The sequence below is a fragment of the Danio rerio genome, chromosome 17, assembly GCF_049306965.1.
Source record: "Danio rerio strain Tuebingen ecotype United States chromosome 17, GRCz12tu, whole genome shotgun sequence".
Classification (NCBI taxonomy): domain Eukaryota; kingdom Metazoa; phylum Chordata; class Actinopteri; order Cypriniformes; family Danionidae; genus Danio; species Danio rerio.
The window spans coordinates 6,032,903-6,051,846 of NC_133192.1; the positions used below are offsets into that span (position 1 = coordinate 6,032,903).

The 18,944-nt window shown below is 37.3% G+C and overlaps 1 long non-coding RNA gene across 2 annotated transcripts in view; it reads left to right on the top strand.

Annotated features, from left to right (window-relative positions):
• Positions 1–2,514: 2,514 nt before the first annotated feature.
• The window catches only part of LOC141378509 (uncharacterized), a 39,400-nt gene continuing 22,970 nt past the window's right edge, over positions 2,515–18,944 (top strand). For both annotated transcript variants that reach the window (XR_012393213.1, XR_012393214.1), the window contains exons 1-2: positions 2,515–2,724; positions 3,479–3,601. This is a non-coding gene — a long non-coding RNA (uncharacterized lncRNA). The remainder of the gene's footprint in view (positions 2,725–3,478; positions 3,602–18,944) is intronic.

The window sequence follows — 18,944 nt, forward strand, 5'->3', positions numbered from 1 at the left end:
TTAGAGGGAGAGAAACACAAAAAGTCTCTTTTTTATGTCATGAAGTTTAAATAATACTCACTACTCTTAAATGCTTTTGAAAGGTCTATTACTCATACTTTGAGCAATATTCACAACAGATACTTCTACTTTACTTGAACTACATTTTTAGGCAAGTACTTTTACTTAAAGGCTCAAGAAACATCAAAACACATTTTTTTGAGCTGTTGACAGTCACATATGTGCCCCACGCTGCTTAAAACACTATCTAAGCACTATCTAAATTTGTCATTTATAAGGGATTTATAAAGCATAAATAGTCCTCACTTTAGATTAGCTCACAAAACTGCATGAAGTTGAGGTAATAAAGCATTTATTAACATATTAGTTGACTATTAGTATATGCCTGAATAATAAGATATATAAATGTTGATTTCAATAGTTTATTAATAATTTACTAACTCATTCTGAATGATCCTAAAAACCCTCAACTACTCTTAAATACAAATGGTTTGTAAATAATGCAATACTTAATTTAGTAATGAAAAATAAATCAATAACTAAGTATGAAAGTACAATTATTAAGCACATTATATAGGTGCTTATAAGTCAAGAATACAGCATTTGTATCTGCAGTTATAAACTGCTTACTAATGTTTATTAATGTAGAGTTAATGCTTAACAAATAATGAGTTTATTAGATGCTAACGCTTAGTAAATGATTCATAGTGTGTAGTTATTATAAAGTGTTACCGAAACAATTTGTGAGAAAAACTACCATCTCCATCTTTTGTTAATTCTGATATTTGAGACATGTTTCATTTGCACTATGGCTAAACAGAAGTCTTTATTAAACTCTGTTTTTATCAGCTAATAACCTTTCCTTTAATATTACACTACACCATGGATGGACAAACTCGGTCCTGGAGGGCGGTGACCTGCACAGTTTAGTTCCAACACTAATCAAACACACCTGAACAAGCTGATCAGTGGCTGTGTCCGAAACCGCATACTTCTATACTATATAGTACGCCAAAATCAGTATGCGAGCCAAGTAGTGTGTCCGAATTCATAGAATTCGAAAATCAGTATGCGAGAAGTACCCGGATGACTTACTACTTCCGGCGAGATTCCAGAGTGCGCATCCCATGCATGCTGCACTATCCCATGATGCCCCGCGAGCGAATTCATGAATAGAAGTGAGGCGATGCAACTGACGCAGGTAGGTCACGTGACCATGACAAAATGGCGGATGTAGTACGTCCGAATTCCATTCATACTTTTCACTTTCATACTGTATAGAACGTACTTTTCTAACTGCCGAGTAGTACGTTTAAATTGAAATGCAGTACCTACTGAGTAGTAGGCGGTTTCGGACACAGATAGTGTCTTCAAGATCAATAGAAATCTACAAGCAGGTGTGTTTGATTAGAGTTGGAGCTAAACTGTGCAGGACACCGGCCCTCCAGGACCGAGTTTGCCCACCCCTGCACTACACTGTAAAAAAATCTTTTTTTTTTCTTTTTTTACAGAGCACGTAATTACAATTTATTACTTTAATTTCACGTAATTTTAAATGTACTTCAAAAAAACAGGAAAAAACACTGTGTAAAAAATACGTAAATTTTATTGTATAAAAAAGACAAATTGCTGTAATTTGTCATTACTTATATAGTACATAAAATAACAGTCAAGCTGTTCATTTACAGATATTGTTTGTAATTTTTACGAACTTTTAAATATAATTTAAAATAACAGAAAAAATACTGTAAAAGTAAAAATGTAATTTCTCTGTTTAAAAAACAAAAATGTCAGTAATTTTTCTTTAATAATAGAGTACGTAAAATGACAGTCAAACTGTTAATTCAGAGAGATTGTTTGTCATTTTACTAGTTTTGAAAATAATGTGAAATTATTAGAGATTTTTTTCTGTAAAATTATTATTATTATTATTTTTACAGTGTATTTAATTGAACTTAATAAATTATATGAAGGGCATCGTGGTGGCGCAGTGGGTAGTATGATTGCCTCACAGCAAGAAGGTCGCTGGTTCCTCCGGGTGCTCCGGTTTCCCCCACAGTCCAAACACATGCGCTGTAAGGGGAATTGGATGAACTAAACTATCCGTAGTGTATGAGTTTGAATGCAAGAGTGTATGGGTGTTACCCAATGTTGGGTTGCAGCTGGAGGAGCATCTGCTGAGTAAATCATGTTGTATAAGTTGGCGGTTCATTCTACTGTGGCGCGACCCCTGATTAATAAAAGTGACGAAAAGAAAAAAAGCCGAAAAGAAAATTAATGAATGAATGAATGAAGTTATATGAAGAGACGATTAATTATTAATATATATTTGAATATAATTAATGTTATATAAAAACGCTGCAGTTATATAAATATTAGCAGCATTTAAAATAAATTATATTCATTTTGTGGGGTGGGGGAGTTCACCCGTTCCCCCATCCCCACCAATTTAAATAAACAACCTTGCTTTGCCATTATATCCATTAACTGTCTCTTTAACTGTCTGTCTCTCAGATGCGAGCGAGCGAGTGTTTTCCAACATTGTGTCCCCCGACTATTGTCATCTCCACTCCAGCGTCTAAATCCACGTTCTCAAGGCTACAGATGGTGACGGCTTTCCCTTGCGCTCCTCTGAGGATCATTTATATTGATGTATTCCTGCCGCTGCTCCTTCTCCAAGTGCCGTTTTGTTTGTCCGCACCGACCCCTTGAATTTTAAGTGTTGTAAGTAACTCACTCTTGTCAACAGATCTGTTTATTGGCTTCAGAATTATTCATGAAGCGCCACCAGTCACGAACGACGTCTCCCGGCTCTGGGTCGTTTGGGTCAATCTGAAGGATCCATGTCACATTACGTATTCCAGAAATGTTAAAATGCCATCACTTTATGTCTCCCTTTAGACTTCAGGAAAGGCCAAGTTTCACGACAGCTGGACAACTGGGAAAATTGATGGAGCTACACAGCTTGAGCTGATGCCAAGGAAAATAATAGATTGATAATTGCTGATATGTTGATGATGTAGTGTGATTTTTTTTTAAGTCTGTCACTGTCTTCAAACAGTTAAACGTAAAAACATTGAGGTATTACAGATGAAATTGGAAAACATCCTAGGCTTATTCTGATTACGAACCACTATATACATTTCTAGAGAGCGCCAAATACATTGCAGGAGCTACTTTTTTTTGCTTTCGCAAATCCGCCAGATGTCGCTGTCAAATTTCTCTCGCATGCGCCTGCTGTTCTAACTTAAATCCACCAGAGGGCGCTGTTGACTGACTGACTCACTGACTGACTGACTGACCGACCGACCCCATTATTAACCCAATCAACAGTGTTTTCAAAAGCAATCCAGAAAAGAAAAACCCTTGCAGCCCCCTGATTTTTACCACGTTTTCAGGTTTTACCACATTCTCATCCTGTTATTTACTTGTTTATTTCATATTTTTGGCTTTTGTTTTTGTTGAACCTACTTTCTAGAACCAGTTCACCAGACCCGAATGCTGCTGTAACAGTCCACTCTGCTCCATGTACCAAGTCCGCCAACGTAAGCGGCAAGCTACTGGGCAAACTGGTAACACCAGAAAAGCCGTCCATACCAAGGTAAGCGGTCAGCTGGTAGTGCTAAAATAAAATGAAGCCATCAGCGGCCTCATACCGCCCTGTAGCATTCATTTTAAAGACGAAATGCAGCCAGACGTACCTCTGGCTACATAATTCGCAATCTCCAGAAATGTAGACAGGGGAACGTATCCATAATACAAAAATTAGGTATTAAAAAAGAAATTGGAAAACAAGTGATGAAATAGATTAATCTACAATATGAGGTGATGTTGAAGAAAATAATGTATTAATTTTGCTGATATAATGTACTGATGTAGTGTTTTTTATCTTTAAAAAATTGAGTTACTACGGATGAAATTAGTCAGAATGTCAGGTCAGTAATGCTTTATTTTTGAGCTGTTTTAGAAATGTGAAAGAAGAAATGTGTTCAATTTGACAAAAAAAAAATCGACTTCAGGAAGTTTCACGACAATTGGGAAAACTGTTGGAGCTACACGGTGTCTTCTGTAGATTCTGAGGAAAATAACAGATTTATTCATTTTTTTAAAATCTGTCACCGTATTTAAAAAAAAAAAAAAAAAAAAAACAGGCTTGTTGCGGATTCATTCCCAGGTCCACATTTCTGGGAATCCAATAATTAAACAATCTGACTACTAATTACAGGGAAGGTTTTGTTGTTTTGAAGCCTCCGCTGTGTTTGGCCCATCTGGTGTGTTGAAAAAGTATGGTTGTTTTATGTATTATATATAATTGTATATAATTATATGTACAGTTGAAGTCAGAATTTACTGTTTATTTTTTCCCCCAATTTCTGAGATTTTTTTCAACCCATTTCTAATAACTGATTTATTTTATTTTTGCCATGATGACAGTAAATAATATTTGACTAGATATTTTCTAGGCAGGTTAGGGTAATTAGGCAAGTTCTTGTATAATGATGGTTTGTTCTGTAGACTATCGAAAAAAATATAGCTTAAAGGCGCTTATTATTTATATTTCCAAATATAAATTTATATAAAATATATATTTGGACTTTTAAAGTTTCTCAAAGTTCTATTACATGGACAGTCATGCAGTTTAATTTCTCATGCAATCCACTGATAAAACATTTTTTTTTCTAATCTCAGTAGATATTCAGTAAGCAGAACAACAGGAAGGTATTGTTGTTTTGCAGTCTCCGTGGTTTGGCTCATCTGGGGTGTTATAAAGTTATGATTGTTCCACAAAATATTGCTTTATTAAAAATGTAATAATAATAATAATTATAAATTTGTATTTACTATTATTAATAACATTATTATTATTATTATTATTATTATTATTATTATTATTATTATTATTATCGTTATACATATTATTGATATTATTAGTATTATCATTGAAATTATTATTATTATTATTATTAATATTATTATGTATATTATGTATATTATTATTGTTGTTGTTGTTGTTGTTGTTGTTGTTATTATTATTATTAATATTTATATTATTATTGATATTATTATGGTATTCTTCTTCTTCTTCTTCTTCTTATTATTATTATTATTATTGTTGTTGTTGTTGTTGTTAATTGTATTATTCATATTATTGTTTTTTATTATTATTAATATCATTAATATTTACTATTATTGGTATTATTATTATTATTAATATTATTATTATTATTATTATTGATATTATTTTATTTTTATTACTATTATTATTATTATTGATATTATTTTTATTCTTCTTATTATTATTATTAGTAGTAGTAGTAATAGCAGTAGTAGTAGTATTGTTATTAATATTATTATTTATTTATTTTTATTAATTTTGATGCTTCATTTCTGGTTTCTCAGTTCAGATTTGGACTTTCAGCGTTTCTCAAAACACTATTACATGAAGGCGAGATTCAATTTCTCATGCAATCCCCTGATAAAACACTTATTTTTTGTTCTAATCTCAGTAGATATTCATGTTTTGAAGCAAGCAGAACACTCTGACTACTGATTACAGGGAAGGTTTTGTTGTTTCGTGTTTGGCTCATCTGGTCTGGACGGCACACGCTGCTGATTGGCCCCATTCCTCGGCGTCCCCTGGACCGTGTAGATGCACACGAAGGGCCAGCATGTCACACAGTAACAGTAGCATCTGTCTGTTCCCTCTGCTGCTAACAAGCCCCTCTACACACTCTCATTCTGTCCGCTTTTGTCTGCAGGTTTTCCCCGCCGAGACAAATTCTCCTGTCTTTCCCACCCGGTATCTTCCGGTGGCATCAGCGTTCGCGGCTTTCTCGTTTTGTCAGATCTTGTTGAGTCTGGAAACAGGAAATTTGTTTTGCAAATGACAGTGGTATTAAAGGGCATGTTTGATTTTGCGTGAGTCGACTAGCAAAGCGATGACTAAAGAAGACGTGGAAACAGAGAAAGTGAGTCTGAATTAGTTTTGGCCTCTTTGAAGACCAGTTCTGTCTGATCTGGATGATGAATGAAATGAAGGAGGAAAACGGACGATCAAAAACTTCCTGAAACTCTTTGTCGTCTGAGCATCAGAGAGAGACGTTGATCAAAGTGAGCAGTTGTTGAGGTGAGATCAGCAGAGGATGGAGACGGTGTGAGCTGGGGGTTAAAATGCAAGACTATAGTGACCAGTGGTGTAGTCCTAACAAAAAAGGTGGTGTACTACTACCGACCCACCCTAAATATTTAGGCCCAATCCCAAATCTACCCCTTAGCCCTTCCCCTTACCCCTACCCCTAGTTTTGCGCGTGTACGCCAAGGGGTAGGGGTGTCCCAATTCTCTTTAGCTTGAAGGTTTAGGCCTAAGTGGAGGGGGTGAATAGCCCTTTGGATGAAGATTTTTCAGGACCACACTCTTAAAACGAAGGGGTAAGAAAAATTTCCCAGATTACCCCAGCAACAGCTGCACCCGGAAGTAAGGAGATCCACAAATTTGTATTTTTTGTCATTATTACAAATTTTTACAACAAACACATGTTTTAATATATTCATTACCGCGTTAAAGTTTTACCGTCATGCTTTAAAAAAAACGCTAAAATAAAAACCGCTAAATTTCGCAATCTATTGGCGATCTATAATCCATAATCATAACTCCTGCACAGCAGTCTCACAACATTCTGACACTCGATGACACTGGAATGCCCTGTCAGAAAAGTCTAGTGGCTGTCAATGGGCTTTTTACAGTGTCTGCTAAAATGTTAATGTTGTTTTCGTGTGTTTACATTGATGACTATGGCCACTGTGTTAAATGCACAGTACAGTTACGATCTTATTGCCACATTGGATCGTTATGATAACCTAATATATGGCTTCAATGACTTCCTGAAGATAAATACCAAAAAATAACACAACTGAAATAACTACAGCAGTCGCGATCATCTGATCTCATATGAAGCAAGAAATCGCGAGGACATATGCTGAAGTGTGCAGGTGCTGTCCCAATTCTTAGGGGTACATTTTGAAGCCCTTCCCCTTAACCCTCGGTTGGAAGGGCTAAGGGGTAGGGGTACAAAAATAAAATTGGGATTGGGCCTTAAAGTAGGCAAAGAAACAATGAAAGTCAGTGTTTTTTTTTTAATTCATTAGCAATATATATATTTATTCAACATAAGTTACCTGTAAATTTTGACTTCCATTATTCCATAGTATTTGTTTTTTCTTCTGTGGAAGTCAATGGTTACAGTTTTCCAGCTTTCTTCATATTATTGTTTTGTGTGTGTGTGTTCAACAGAATAAAAAAAAAAAAAGACAAAACGATTTGAAACAAGGTTGAGTAAATGATGACAACTTTTATTTTCAACCCAAGCTCATTCTGGAAACATAGCCCTGCGGACATTTCTGGAGACCGCGATTTACGTGGCCGGAGGTACGTAATGCCGCGTTTAGTTCTTTTCGAGCGAACGCTGCGGGGCGGTGTGGTGCCGCTCTGACCCTCCTCTTCGGGCTTTTGCTTTTTTTTTTCCTGGACGGCTTTTGCGAACCGTCGCTCGGGTTTAGGGAAGGAGGAGGAGGAGGAAGAGGAGGGCGGCCGAGTCGGCCAATACGGCGGCTTTTCGTGCGAGAAAGGCGCGGGCGCGAACGGCGCGCGCTCCCGAGAGGCGCCCGAGATGCGAAAAAAGCGCGCACAGCGGCCTCTCGCGGATCCGCAAAAACAAAAACCGCTGGAATACGTACCTCCCGAGACGTAAATCGCGATCCGCAGAAACGTCCGCCCGGGTTGTTTGTTTTTCGGGGTGAATTATACAGTTAAAAGAAAAAATATATCAACAAATTTGTTCATTTCAAAGCGAGATGCTGATGGTCTAATCTTTGGTTTGCTGATTCAATGAAAAACGAGTTGAAAATGGAGTGGCAAAAGCCGTTTTCATATCAAATTTGAGTGAAGTTTGTTTCTAAACTAATTTCGAGAGGATCACGTGCTTATAATTTATCACGGCCGGTCTTGTATTTGCTAATCACTATCTTCCAATCACAGGAGCCCTAAGCTACTATAAATAAACACAGTTTACAGTCCATTTTATCTTCTTTTGGAAGAAACCCCTCTTCCTCCCCTATTCTCCTCCTTTACCTCTGATCGGGCGGCACGGCGGCCCAGTGGTTAGCACTGTGAGCCCCAGAGCAAGAACACTGCCGGCCCTGGTCCCACCAGGCTGGTGGGCGTTTCTGTGAGGAGTTTGTATGTTCGCCCCGTGTCCGCGTGGGTTTTTCCTCGGTTATCCGGTTTCCTCCCACCATCCAAAGACATACCACATGCATAACAATCAAGCATTGTCTAACCCTTTTGTTCCCTTAGCTACCGCAGCTGGGGAGTTCTGGGATCCACCAAGCTCGGCTCCGGCCCCCAGGCTCGAGGATCCCTTAAGTTATTATTGTAAATGACTTATATTACTTTAATCTTCCAGTTAAAATAACAGAATCTCAGTTTTGATATTGCAACTACAATATTATAAAATATTGTAACATCCTGCCGCTAACTCTCTGCAACTCTCACATGGTCACCCACTGAAGTTAAGCAGGGCTATGCCCGGTCAGTATCTGGATGGGAGACCACATGGGAAAGCTAGCTTGCTGCCAGAAGGGGTGTTAATGAGGCCAGCAGGGGGCGCTCAACCTGCAGTATGTGTGGGTCCTAACACCCCAGTATAGTAAAGGAGACTCCATACTGCTCAGTGAGTGCCGTCTTGAGACGTTAAACTGAGGTTCTGACTCTCTATGGTTGTTAAAAACTAGAAGGAGTAGGGGTTTAAGCCTGGCTCCTGGCCAAATTTGCCCACTGGCCTCTGTCCATCATGTCATAATTGGCTTAAACAATCTGTCCCCTCCTCACCAATCAACTGGTGTGTGGTGTGCGGTCCAGATGGATGCTGCACTCTGGTGGTGGATGAGGAGATTTCAAGTGTAAAAGCACTTCGAGAAAAGAGCTATATAAATATAAAGAATTATTCATTCATTCATTTTCTTGTCAGCTTAATCCCTTTATTAATCTGGGGTTGCCACAGGTGAATGAACCACCAACTTATCCAGCACGTTTTTTACACAGCGGATGCCCTTCCAGCCGCAACTCATCTCTGGGAAACATCCACAAACACTCATTCACACACACACTCATACACTACGGAAAATTTAGCCTACCCAATTCACCTATAGCGCATGTCTTTGGACTGTGGGGAAACCGAAGCACCCAGAGGAAACCCACGCTAAATGCAGGGAGAACATGCAAACTCCACACAGAAACACCAACTGAGCCGAGGTTCGAACCAGCGACCTTCTTGCTGTGAGACAACAGCACTACCTACTGCACTACTGCTTCATACCGGAATTATTATTATTATAATAATAATAATAATAATAATAATAATTATTATTATTATTATTATTATTATTATTATTATATAAATGCTATGACCAGGGATACAATCAGCCAGCGCAGTCGTCCCTCCATAGTAAAAAGCGGTATTTTGTGTCTGCCAGTTTGTTTACGTTAATTCTGACCAATCGAAAAGCAGTTTAGGAAATACATTCAATTGCATCTGGCCAATGTGTGATGTGGATTTTGGTTCTTTTCAACTGGTTCGGACCAAAGCAATCAGTGTGTTGTGAAAAGGACCTAAAAAATGGCAGAAAATGCTACAACTTATCATTTGTTGCCCTTGGTCTAGACCAAGCGGCAACCTCCCGCTCTCTCTCAGGAAGCCAATACGGAAGTAACTAAAACTGCAATTCATCCGAAATTCCGCTAGTCCTGGCCGCTCCTGGCTCCAAAACAGAGCAAATTTCAATTGAGCCCACTGTTAGAAAGGCCAACTTTACACCAGAAAAAATGGTGTTTATAGCCTGGTACAAAAAAAGGTTTTGGTTAATACAGCTAATATTACCCTTCATGACAACTGTGAGGAGGGTAAATTTTTTTATAACTCATCCGTTCCCTTTATATTAAGTTATATTAAGTTTGCATAATTAAGGGCGTGGCCACTTGAGTGACAGCTAGGTCTCGTTGGTCGCTGTCACGTCACTTCAGCTGAATCCTGCAGATTAGCCACTGTATTTATCGTATTTCTGTGATGTTTTATGTGGCTTTACACAGTCAACTGCCTTTTGGACTTGTTTCCTACAATTATTGGATGGCATGGTATGCTGAGAGCACTTAATTGAGCTCACAAACCATTCACGTGGCCTCCGTTTCCCATGTGAGTAAAGTTATATACTTATATACCATCTCTATACATGTATTTGTTTTATTTAAGATCATTTATCGTTTAAATTTATATTTAGAGCTGTAATACACTTCAGAATCTGACAGATTGATTAGCTGTAGGCTCTAGAACAGTCATCTGAAGCGTTGTCATACAGTGTTATGCTGGATTTCATCAATAGTCTTACATTAACTAACAGAACTATCTGAAGTGTTTGGAAGTAATTCGCGTTTTCCCCTTGTTGAAAAACGTCATAAGAACAATGTTTAGTGGCTCAAAACACTTTATTAATATAGTATACAACCAAGCACAAGTGGACAGAATACAAACGAGTCACAGGTGATAATGTATTAAGCGTTCTCCCAAAGTAAAGTGTGTCTGAACCAGGTCCATGCTAAATATCAGCAGGTGTCTGTAGCTCCGCTCACTCTCCGCCTCTTTGCCCTTGTTTGGTATCCCGCCGTGGGTGTGATGACGCGCGAACAAAATGGCGACGGTTGGCCGCGCCTACTTGTGGCTTCTTTTGCGCTCTTTAGAAACCTATGGGTGACGTCACGGATACTACGTCCATATATTTTACAGTCTATGGTCTAGACCAGTGGTCACCAAACTTGTTCCTGGAGGGCCGGTGTCCTGCAGATTTTAGCTCCAACCTTAATCAAACACACCTGAACAAGCTAATCAAGGTGTTACTAGGTATACTTGAAACATCCAGGCAGGTGTGTTGAGCCAAGATGGAGCTAAACCCTGCAGGGACACCGGCCCTCCAGGACCAGGATTGGTGACCCCTGGTCTAGACCAACAAAGACAGAATTGGCTAGCCAAAAAGAGTCACTGATTACCCAGAAGAGACCTTGTGCAAAATATATTAGGCCTTTTGTATGAGTCAGTATATCATAATTATTATCACAGAACTCTTGTGACATAGATTTAGTTTTTTTTTTTTTTCAATTTCGACTCATTCAGACAAATAATCATCTTCAGAGTTTCAATTGCTTTAAAGCCGCAGTTGAGACCTTAAAAGTAGTAGTAATTAAAATAATACGATTACAGAACGCATCCTGAGGGAAATATTTATCAAGTCGCTCTGATAACGCAACAAAACCTATTTTATTTCCTTAATGATTCACACTCCAGGGAATCTTTAGGCTGAAGACTTTTTTTTTAGGAGAAACTTCACAGTTCCAGAAGCTGTTTAACAGCGAGACTGTGTGAGAAAAATAAAAAGATTAGAAGAAAACATATATTAAAGATTTGGCAAGAGATTCTGGTGCGAGCACTGGTGTTAGGGGAAACAAGGAAGTGTAGAAGTGGAGAGGCCGAGTTTCCGGACAGGGGAAAATGAATAAAAAGGCGAGTAAGGAATTATCTATCTGAAGGCTTAGTGTGTGGACGGATAATACAGTTATGGAGGAAAAGAAGAGAGAGCAGGTGGGTGGATTAATGGAAACTGACGGAAAAATGAAGGTGGCAAAATCTGAAGCTCATGTAATTAAAGATATTGGGTTCCACGGACAGTAAACAAACACAGCTGCCATAAAGAGAGACTGCGGTGACCAGGGAAAAGCCTTAAAATCTGCTCACTGCAGCCTTTTCTCTTCAAAGTGACCCGCTTTTGTATTTTATTTTCCATTACGGACATTTAGTTAGATTTTTACAAAGATTTTTGGAGCTCATTTCGCAAAAGCTAAATCTCAGCCTTTGTGCTTCAAAAAATCCCGTGTAATTTAATGTGTTGCTTGCTGTTTCTTAGCAATTAGCTGTGAAAAACACTGAGTTGAAAGGATTTGTGCACCAAATAGTTCTTGGTGTACTTTAATAATGAACCAGCATGACTGCGGTGTTGGGCTGCAGCCATGAAATTCAAAGAAAGCCCCGAAAATGGCATTTAGTCATTAATTGTTTCTCAAAAAAAAAAAAAAAAGATCCCTGCATCAATCTGGCATCCTTTAAACATGACTTCATGTTGCGTAGAAAACAGCAAATTAGATTAAACTGCCAGTGTCTGCTAGTGTGTTTAATTTTATGATTGCAGTATGCATCAGACGGTCAGTGAATGGACTGAGGACGTGCCGTCTGCTGCAGAGATCAAGTTCAATGGCTTTCAATAGATTTATAATGCAAATTCTCTGTGAGTACTGTAGACTAGACCATATCTACTGTTTTTAAAAGAAAGCTACAGAGTGCTCAGAATGTTAAAATGTAGGACTGTGTCCTGTATGCGTCCTGCATACTGTATTATACACCATGTACTGTACTCTCTTCTATTCCTGATATGAGGCAGTATGCGAAGTATTAAAGTAGAGGACTGTTTCTGTCTTTTGTATAAAATATGCAAATATTTAACTCCTATTTATCTGCCCCCCCCCCCCCCCTTCATTTGTATAGCGCTTTTACAATGTAGATTGTGTCAAAGCAGCTTCACATAAATGGTCATAGTAACTGGAACAGTGTGGTTCAGGTTTTAGTGTTTAAGTTCAGTTCAGTTCAGTTTAGCTCAGTTCAGTGTGATTTAATCATTACTGAGAGTTCAAACACTGAAGAGCAAATTCATCGATGCGTAGCTCTACCAATCCTGAACCATGCGAGCCAGTGGCGACAGCGGAGAGGGAAAAAAACTTCACCTGATGGGAGTGAAGAAAAAAAACCTTGAGGGAACCAGACTCAGTTCGGCACGACCATTTTAATTTCTCCGCTGGCCAAAAGTCTTGTGCAGAGCTTTATTCTTCATTCGAAATTATGTTTAACAGAGCAAGGAAGTTCTTACAGTTTGTCTGATCATATTTTTATTCTGGGGAAATACGTTTTTGTTTTATTTCGGATAAAATAAAAGCAGTTTTTAATTTAAAAAAAATCATTTTAAGGTCAAAATTATTAGCCCCTTTAAACATTTTTTTTGATAGTCTACAGAACAAACTATCGCTATACAACGACTTACCATAATTACCCTAACCTGCCTACCTATTTTAAGCTAGTTAAGATTTTAAATGCCACTTTAAGCTGTATAGAAGTGTCTTGAAAAATATCTAGTCAAATATTATTTACTGTCATCATGGCAAAGATAAAATAAATCAGTTATTAAAAATGAGTTATTAAAACGATTAGGTTTAGAAATGTGCTGAAAAAAGCTGCTCTCCGTTAAACAAATTGGGGTAAAAATAAACAGGGGGCTAAAAATTCTGACTTCAACTGTATATATTATGCACATTTTCCATCATAGGCACCATTGAAGAAATAATTATTATTAAATAAAATGATAGAATTTTAATTCATTTTCTTATATTTCCCAAGTGATGTTAAAAAGAGCAAGGAAATTTTAAGTATTTCTTTTCTTTATTTCTTTTCATTTCTTTTAGTTAGGCTGGAATATATTTATATTTATTTATAATGGAAAACTATTTACACTACCTGACAAATGTCTTGCTGCCTATCCAAGTTTTAGGAACCACAAATAATAACTTCACTTCTAGTTGATCGTTTGGTATAAGAAGTGGCTTGTATTAAAGACAAAGGCCTCTAGATTACACTTATTTTGCCAAAATAAAATATGATCATGCCTTGATTTTTAATGATTTAATGAGGACAGTAAGCTCTGAATCTGCTTAGACAAAAGTCTTGTCACTGAACAGAAATAATGTCCAGTATAGAATATAAAGTCCTGCTGCAGTGGAGACAGAATGAATATTGTGTCTGACTCCATCATGAGCTTGGAGGACTGCATCCATACATCTCTGCAATTACTCAAACAACTTAATTAATAAAGTCATCTGGAATGGCAAAGAAAGCGTTCTTGCAGGACTCCCAGAGTTCATCAAGATCCTTTGGATTCATCTTCAATGCCATATCTTTCATCTTACCCCACACATGCTCAATAATGTTCATGTCTGGTGCTTGGGCTGGCCAATGCTGGAGCACCTTGACCTTCTTTGCTTTCAGGAGCTTTGATGTGGAGGCTGAAGTATGAGAAGGAGCGCTATCCTGCTGAAGAATTTGCCCTCTTCTGTGGTTTGTAATGTAATGAGCAGCACAAATGTCTTGATTCCTCAGGCTGTTGATGTTGCCATCCACTCTGCAGATCTCTCGCATGACCTCATGCTGAGTTTAAGCCCAAATCTTGAGTTTTTCTTCACCAAACTTGACTGATTTCTGTGAGAATCTTGGGTCCATGTGGGTTCCAGTGGATCTTCTGCAGTGTTTGTGATGATTGGGATGTAGTTCAGCAGATGATTCAGGGGAAAAATCAACCTTCTGCCACTTTTTAAAATGATCAACTAGAGGTGAAGTTATTAGTTGTTGCTCTTACAACTGGGATCGATGACAAGACTTTTGTCAGGTAGTGTATATTATATTTATCTTTATATTGATTTATTTTGGAAAAACTACTACACAATTTGACTACAGAACAAACCACTCCACCGTTGTACACCGTTTTGCCTAATTAACCTAGTTACATCTTATATCTTATATATATTAATTTTTGAAATTAAAAATATATTATTATATATAATGTAACCCACCAGTCCTACTGCTCCCATCCAGTTGAACCGGTGATTCTTTGTATTGGAGTATGTTGCTCTAACAAGAAAGTCTCCAGCGTCTGTTGCTAGAGCACCTTTTGAGGTTTGAGGAGTTAGGTGTACCAGCAGAGCACTTTGCCAGCTGGCGTCTGTCACACTCAACCCCCTAAACCTTACTCCCATCCCGGATGAGCCCCCATGTGTAATCCACCCGACCTACTGCACCCTGAGGTGGTATTGAACTGGTGATTCTTTGCATGGAAGTCGGTTCCTCTAGAAAGTAGACTAAAGACCTTGGCCTCTAACATCTGTCGCTACAGCACCTTTAGAAGTCAGATGAGTGAGGTTTACCTGCATAGCACTTCGCTAGGTGGCCTCCGTTACACTCACCCCCCTAAACCTCACTCCCATCCCGGACGATCCCCCACATGTAACCCACCAGTCCTACTGCACCTAACCTGGTCTAAGCTGGGACTGAACTGGCGATTCTTTGCATGGGAGTTGGTTGCTTTTGCAAGGAAGCTAAAGGCCATAGCCTCTAGCATCTGTCTTTAGAGCACCTTTAGCGGTCTGAGGAGGGAGGTTTACCTGCATAGCACTTTGCTAACTTGCCTCCGCTACAATAACGTACAATATGCAATATGCACACACTTGAAATGCTTTTATTTTGTACACTTTTTTATTTTACATGCTATGCTAATATAAAGCACAAAGGGCTCTGTTTACACTAGCTACTTCGATGCATTTTCAGAAATCTGATTGCAGGTGGACAGAACTGTCAATGCAGCCAAACATTTTCATCTATCAAATCATATGCAGGGAGAGCAGGTATTCTGCTGGTCTTCCTGAGATAAACTTATTCAATCACCTCTTTTGCATCGAAACAAATGAAAACAAAGCCTTTTTGAGAGGTTTCTGCCAAATCTCACAGTATACTCTGTTTGAGTTTGCATTCATGCGTGTGCTGCTCAATAGAAGGACAGACAAATGAATGTCCTTCAGTCCGTAATTACAGGCATCAGAACAGCGTGTCCTCTCCAACAGAAACACGTAAACAGTCAGCGTGCATCACAGAAAATGACGGACTGGTCCTTTGCTCTCGATGGATATTGATGTTTTTGCAGAAGATGAGATTAGTTACTCTTTAGGGGGAACAAATCGCACGAACCATGCAGCCTAGATCATGTTCATGCAGCCTAGATCATGATCCAAAGCACACTGCATTTTAAAATGATTTTCAGATATGACCTTTAACATGGTGTGTAATGTAGCTGTTTGTGAATGTAAAAAGGTCTGTAACTCTTTTCCCTCCATTTTTGAGATATCTCAATTGAGAGACAACGCTTCCCTTTTATAGAAATTCGCATTCTAGGCATATTGTAGAAAGGGAAGCCCTAGCACATGTCTAAAATCAGCTAAGATACTTTTAGGTCTCCTGGATAGACGATCAGAGAAAGTGTAGATCACATTGCATCTAAAAATCTAATTTTGTGTAAAAAAAAAAATGTAAATCAGATTGCATGTAAAAAAGAAATTGTAGTTCGGATTGGATGTAAAAACAAACCATAGATTACATTACATACAAAAAATAAAGTGTAGATCAGATTGCATGTAAAAAAGAAAAGTGTAGATCAGATTGCATGTAATAATAAATTGTAGATCCAAATGCATGTAAAAAAAGAATGTGTAGATCAGATTGCATGTAAAGAAAGTATGTAAAAAGAAAAGTGTAGATCAGATTGCTGTCATGACGGTCAGTGACCACCGGAGGGCGCTGTAGTTCACAGACTCTGAGAATTGACTACAGCGCCCAAAAGACTACAAGTTCATACATACCATGCGCATTACACCCGGTCCACGTACACTGATTGGCTCACAGCTGTTCCTGTTTCCTGTTAATTTCCTGGACTATTTATACAACCATTTCACCTCTGTCTGTCACTGCGTCGTTTGTCCATCTTGTCTCCGTATTCCTGTAAGTTTAGAGTTTCTGATTCCTGAGCCCTGTCTCTGTTTTGTGTTTCTTGTTTTTTTGTTTATTTGTACTTTGCACTTTGGACACCTTGTTTTTCTGTTTGATGCACATTGTAAATAAAACTGCACTTAGATCCGCACCTTTTTGTTCCTGTTTGATCTTGCTAACGTGACAATTGCATGTAATAATAAATTGTAGATCCAAATGCATGTAAAAAAGAATGTGTAGATCAGATTGCATGTAAAGAAAGTATGTAAAAAGAAAAGTGTAGATCAGATTGCATGTAATAATGAATTGTAGATCCAAATGCATGTAAAAAAGAATGTGTAGGATCAGATTGCATGTAAAAAAAAGAAAGTATGTAAAAATAATGTGTAGATCAGATTGCATGTGAAAAGGAATGTGTAAATAAGATTGCATGTAAAAAAGAGTGTGGATCAGATTGAATGTAAAAAAGAAATTGTAAATTAGATTGCATGTAAAAAAGAAGGTGGGGATCAGATTCCGTGTAAAAATCCGATTACATGTAAAAAAAGAAAATGTAGATCAGATTGCATGTAAAAATCAAATTACGTGTAAAAAAAAAAACCGTAGACCAGATTGCATGTAAAAAAATAAATCATAGATCAGATTGCATGAAAAATGTAAAAAAGAAATAGATCAGATTGCGTTTAAAAATGACTGTTGATCAGATTGCATGTTAAAATCTAATTATACTTAAAAAGAAAATTGTAGATCAGATTGTTAATAAAAATATATCAGATTCCATGTAAAAAAAGAAATCGTAGATCAGATTGCATGTAAAAATCTGATTACAGGTAAAAAAATGAAATGTATCAGATTTATGTAAACAAAATGGAGACCAGATTGCATGTAAAAATGAGTGTGTTGATTTGATTGCACAAAAAAAAAACTGTAGATCAGACTGCACATAAAAAAGAAAATGTAGTTTTGATTACATGTAAAGATAAATTGATCAGATTGCACATAAAAAAGCTTTGATCAAATTGCATGTAAAAATGGATGATCAGTAGATCAGATTGCATGAAAGAATGAATGTGTAGATCAGATTGCATGTAAAAGATTGTAGATAAGACTGCAAATAAAAAAGAAAGTGTAGATCAAATTGCATCAAAAAATCTGATTTTGTGTAAAAAAAGAAAATGTAAATCAGATTGCATGTAAAAAAGAAATTGTAGTTCAGATTGCATGTAAAAAAATTATAGATCAGATTGCACACAAATGTAAAAAATAAAATTTATAAAAGAAAATTGATCAGATTGCATGTAAAAATGAATGTGTTGATCAGATTGCATATTTTTTTTAGATCAGACTGCATGTAAAAATGAAAGTTTAGATCAGATTGCACATAAAATCAGATTACATGTAAAAAGGAAAATGAAGATCAGATTGCATGTAAACAAAATCTAGACCAGATTGCATGTAAAAATGAATGTGTAGATCAGATTGCATGTATTTTTTATCACACCACATGTAAAAATGATAGTGTAGATCATATTCCACATAAAAATCAGATTATATGCAAAATAGAAAATGTTGATTAGATTGCATATATAAAAGACAGTGTAAATCAGATCGCATGTAAAAAAAGAAATTGATCAGATTGCATGTAAAAATTATAGAGTAGATCAGATTGCATTTAAAAATTGTAGATCAGACTGCATGTAAAAATAAAACTGTAGATGAGATTGCAAGTAAAAATCAGATTATACATCAAAAAGAAAATGTAGATCAGGCTGCATGTAAAAATGAAATTGTAGATCAGATTGCATGTAAAAATCAGATTACATGTAAAAAAAAAAAATTGAATAGATTGCAAGTAAAAATGATTGTGTAGATCAGACTGCACGTAAAAAAAAAACTGTAGGTCAGATTCCATGTAGGTGATCCCAGGGCTTCTGCCTGGTCCATAGAGCATGTGAGGGGAGTATGATGAGATCAGGTGGTTCTTGAGAGCTCCCCGTGGTAAAGAAGGAAAGGAGAAGAAGGCGTGGATGGGGGGTTTCTTCTGAAAACGAAAATAAGGGAGTAGTAGTTAGGCTACTTATAGTGAGTTTGGATTAATCTAATAGGCTAACTATTAATTGTAGATGGGTGGCCAGCTGCAGTCAATCATATTACGTGCTCCACTCAAAATTAGTTTGTGAAACTTCGCAAAGTGTAGAGAAGATTGCACAT